Source organism: Dipodomys spectabilis, unplaced genomic scaffold (genome assembly GCF_019054845.1).
Source record: "Dipodomys spectabilis isolate Male_0828 unplaced genomic scaffold, ASM1905484v1 ptg000191l, whole genome shotgun sequence".
NCBI lineage: Eukaryota > Metazoa > Chordata > Mammalia > Rodentia > Heteromyidae > Dipodomys > Dipodomys spectabilis.
Genome location: NW_024870868.1, coordinates 832,349 through 837,448, shown reverse-complemented (window position 1 = coordinate 837,448; position 5,100 = coordinate 832,349).

Sequence of the window (5,100 nt, the reverse complement as noted above, 5' to 3'; positions counted from 1 at the left end):
TATCCCAGAAATGTTCCTATGTTGTGAGTATTATCAAAGAAACCACCCTGTTCAGAGCCCAGTGCCTCTGGGTTTCCCACCAGCCTCTACCCAACTCTGCCCCACCTTCAGCCTGCCCTCTCTGAATCCCAGATCTGCCATGTAGACTAAAGAGTGAGCCAGCCAAGAGAACCATTTCCTGCCCTCATTCCCAGGCTGTCCTGTGGCAGTGGAATGCATACCTCAGTCTTTGGTGGAGGAATGAACACTGGGGGTGGTATCATCAGTTTGAGCCCTGGAAAGTCCTAGTCCCCAAGGATGTATTGCTCAGGCATCCTGCAGTGAATGAAAGCCAGGTCGTCAATGATGAGACCCAGGTGCCAGGACATTTAATAGAAGTGTGTCTGGTTCAAACACTGGTAGTCTATGTTGTCAGGTGAGGCCATGGCTCCAATTTCCTGACACACCTGACCTGGGACCATCCTCCCTTTTGAAATTCCTGCTTATCCCTTGGCCCCCCGTTGAAACTCTAACCCCAATACCTCCCTAGCCCTTGGAAACTTTCTTCTTATCTGACCAGAAAATAAACTCGATGTGGCTGGGGTTAATTGAAACCTGGTGACCCACCCTGAACCCTAGGTTCTACCAGAGGCTGGTTCCCTCTACAGTCGGTGACCACATAGCTCTGGCTGTCATGAAGTTGCTGAGAGGTCAGTGGCTTGGTCCTACATACTGGCTTTAGGTTCTGAAACTGTCCCCACAGAAATTGTGAATAGTTGGCTCCCTTGATCCAGGGACTCCAAACCAAGGCTTGCATGCTCTCCCTTCTTCTTTTCTTTCCTCTTTTTCTCCTTTTGTCCTTCCCTCCTCTCTCTCTTTACTTTCTTTGTGTGAGTCCTAGGCCTTGTACTTGGAGCATAGATGCTGTCCCTTAGCCTTTTTATTCAAAGCTAGCAGTCTATGGCTTGAGCCACACATCCACTTCTGGCGTTTTGTTTTTGGTAGTTAATTCAAGACAAGAGTCTTACAGGCTTTCCTGCCCGAGACAAAAGCCTCAGTTCTCTGATCTCAGCTTCCTAAATAGCTAGGATGACAGGCTTGAAGCACTGGCATCCAGATCAATCCCAGGTTTCTTCATGCTCTGTGGAACGAATCCTGGAACTTTTCATTGTCTGTGACCCCCCAGAGCCTGGTGCACACTGAAATGGTTTGTTGCAAAATAAATGAGCATCTGTCTATGACAATACTACAGAACAGTCCCATCTGATTCAGGTAAGAATCCTCTGTGGGGGAGTGGGGATGAAGCCTGATGTAGCTCTCCCTCAGTTCTCCCTCCTCCCTCTTACCCCCTCCTGGTGCCACCACACTTAACTGTTTTGGCTCTGAGGATGTGAGCCACTATGTACTTGCTACATTCCAGGGCCTCTGGGATGCCTGTCTTCTCAAAGATCTCTGTCCAGCAGCTGACAAGCTCTGTGGCACTCAATATCCCATGTAGGTGCGAATGAGGTTGCTGTGAGCTGAATGCCTGACTCAAGGGGCCTCCTCTCCTCTCCCTGGGGCCAGTCAGGATTACCACATCTGGCCCCCAAGATACATGTTGCAGAGAAAGACTCCTCGAAGTATCCCTGTTTTCTGAATCTCCCAGAGTCCAGTGCAGGTGCTGGGAATCATCTCTCCTCACAGCTGGCAGGCTAGGGGTGGTGATGTCACAATCGCTGCTCCCCAAGCAGCCTTGACTGTGGTGGTCACCCTAGAGAGGGCTGGAGGAGAATCAACAGCTGCCGAAGAAAGTCAGTCAAGGCATGACGTTCATTACAGGAGACCATCTGGCATGGGAACTCTTCCTATGCTGCTTTGAACGTTGTCCCAATCAAACTTGAGGGGTTCTAAATTCAGTGGTCTGCTTTTTCTTCCAGACAGCATACAGCAGGTTATAGAAAGTAACATTCAGAGAGCCCAAGCTAACTGCCAGGGCAGTTAGCAAGCAGGCTCCAGCAGGGGGAGCGCACTTGCTTACCACTGCCCAGCTGGAAATGGCCCAGGCCAAACACAGACTGGAGTCTGCAGGACTCCAAGGAGGACTGCCCACCAGTACCTTGCCCCCTGAGGTAATCCATGCCACCAGAAGGGGCCTGGAATCCCCTGCCCAGATGCCGATGGACACAGTCAATGCCCTGGGTAAGTTTCCCCTCTCAGTCTCGGTTGTGGTGAACCATCTGCCATGTCACAACATTCACCACTTCCCATACCCTCCTAACCACAGCCCCTGCCCTACTGCCCCCCCCCAATCTGTTCCCTAATTACGTTTGGCAGACACATTCCCAACCCTTGAATTATCTCCAACTATAACACTAGAGCACACTGTCTGGCTAGAAGAGTACGGCTGTGGTCACAGTTGCCTGTCTTCTGGCTGAAGACAGAAGGACAGGTGTCCACTCTGGTCTGTGGTTCACACAGGCCTCCTAGGGGAGACCCACACAGGCCCAGCAGGTACTGTGGGCTACAGGAAAGGGAGAAGAGAGAGGTGGAAAAGAACATGTACTGAAACCTTCCCCAAAGGAGCCATGAAATGGTGAAAGAGAAAACAAATTATCGCTAGACATGTACTTGGCATTGATGAAAAAAGAACAACACACACACACACACACACATACACACAAATAAAATGCTTTTGCTCTTTGTAGACACGGTGCCTTAAATATGTTTTCATCTCCCTGTTCTCCCAACACACACACACACACACACACACACACACACACACACACACACACAAACACACACACACAAATCCAGAACTGTGACAGAAGATTAGTCCATGCAGCACCTGTAATTTGCCAACAGATCACTCACCTGAGCACAGTCAGGCTGTATAAGGAGAAAGATGATCTGTCTGTCTGTCTGTCTGACTGTCTCTCTCCCTCCCCCCTCTCTCTCTTGTGCTCCCTCTCTCTCTGTCATGCACTCACAAACACACACACTCACACACACACACACACACACACACACACACACACACACAGACTCAGAGCAGTGCCTCTTCTGAGTTTGTTGGTTCCTCCTTTGGGACAAGGTACAAGCTGGAGCATGGGGGTTGCCTGGTCAGAACAGGGGATCCAACAAAAGGGAGCATCACTCTAATAACACAGAACAACCTTGCCTATCCCTTTCTCCAGGGCCAGACACTTTCCCTTGGGAACAACCAGCCTTGACTCCTCATTCACAAAAACCCTAGGCCAGGACACTTGGTGAAGGTGTCCGAGATAGGTGGCTCCTCAGTCGGGGCTGAAAACAAGCCGGGGGTCATGGTGCCCCAGAGGGGTGTCTGACCTGGGTTTGGGGCAGTGTTGGGGAAATGGATGGGGTCTTAAAGGATACATACATGGATGGATTCCCTACTTCCAGCCTAGATGCTTCTGGGTGATTTGGTGGATTCTTGGGAGGGATGAGGAGACCAGATGGACAGGGAGCACCAGCAGATGCTGGGAGAGCTGGGAAATGTGATCACCCTGTGAGTACTGTTGACAGCTGGGATGGGGGGAGGGCAGACAGGCTGGGTGTATGTGGGTCGGAGTGGGTATATTCCTCCCAGATATTCACCTTCTGTCTGACTCCAAGTGCCCTCACATACCTAGTGGGCTCTTCTGGGACCCTCCTCAGGTGATAGGGTGACCAAGCACAGAAGACAAGGGCTCACACAGCAAGGAGGGCCTATCTTCTGCATCCAACACCCACCATCCCCAGCAAAAAGAAAAAGACTCAAGAAGGCAGGTGTGGAGGTGCTGTTCCCCACCTCTGATTAAAGCCACCAGGTTCCCACCAGAGAGAGGAAGGGTGCAGATGTGTGGCTGTGTGGCTCCCACTGCTCCAGGCCAGGTGCTCTGTGGAAACCCTCCTCACCCATTCCTGCATCTCCCTGTTTCCTGGGACACTGGCCACTAAGGATCAGGGTGGGATCCCCAGGTCAACACACACCCCTACCCTCGACCCCTGGGATACGTTTTTGACAGGGTCATGCAGACTGGGGGAGGGGGGAAGTAGGGTGGACTCGAGGAGGAAACAGGAAAGGGGAGGCAGGAGGTGCAGGTCAGGGTCAGTGGTTGGTTGGCCAGAGCGTTTCCAGGCTGTGGGCCCTCAGATCCACCACTCACGTGTACTAATGGGAGAAGCTGTAGGAGGTGGCTCCAGGTGCACATGGGCCCGGAGTCCTAGGACCAGGGGTGGCGACCAGTTCGGGGCTGCAAGACAGCCAGGCACAGCTGGTAGGAGCCAAAAGTGCCATGTCTGAAATGCAATGCTGCTGGGAGGGGGCAGGAGCATCTGTGGGCACATGGCAGGGCTGCATGTGGCCTCTGCTCCTCTTCTTCAGTGAACACCAACCCCACCTCAGCTGCTCCTGTGCTCCCTTGCCGGGACCTCAGTCTCAGGGCCGCCATGGCCACGGTGCCTTCACGTGGCTGCCCGTGGCGATGTGCCTGCTGCACCAGCTCCATGTGTTCTGTGCTCCCCACCAGAACCTGCAATATGATCAGCGAGGCTGCCAGCTAATGAAGCCACTTGCCCTTGTGTATACTCGCTCTTCTCTCTGCTCTCTCTCTCTCTGCTCCCACTCCTCTCCTGGGCTGTGTTGCCCCCGCCGGGCATGCCCACCCCCTCACCCTCCCCTGAGTCGTGCCCCTGGCCACTGCTGCCATGGGAGTGTGCCTTGGGCCCCACTCCCTCCTCCTCTTGACCACCTCCCCCTCTTCCCCTCAGGCCTGGCCCCCACCCCTGGCTGCAAGCCAAGCCCTGACTGGGACCAAAGGCTTCCAGGCCATGGAAATTATAGCCTCACCTCAGCTCATCACTCCCTCCCAACCCCAGTACCTGCCCTGGGTATCAAATCTCCCCTCAGCGCCACAGCTGGAGGAGACTCTCTTCCATGACCCTCCAACCCACAAACCAAAATCCACACACGGTGACCCTTGTGTGTATGTTTGTGTATGTATGTTTGTTTGTGTTTATTTTTGTGTGTGTATGTTTCTGTGTGTTTGTGTGTGTGTGATTGTTGGGGTAACTACCTCTCAAGGACTCAGAACATAGTACCTTTTTAGATGAGTCAGCACACAGCACACTTCAAAA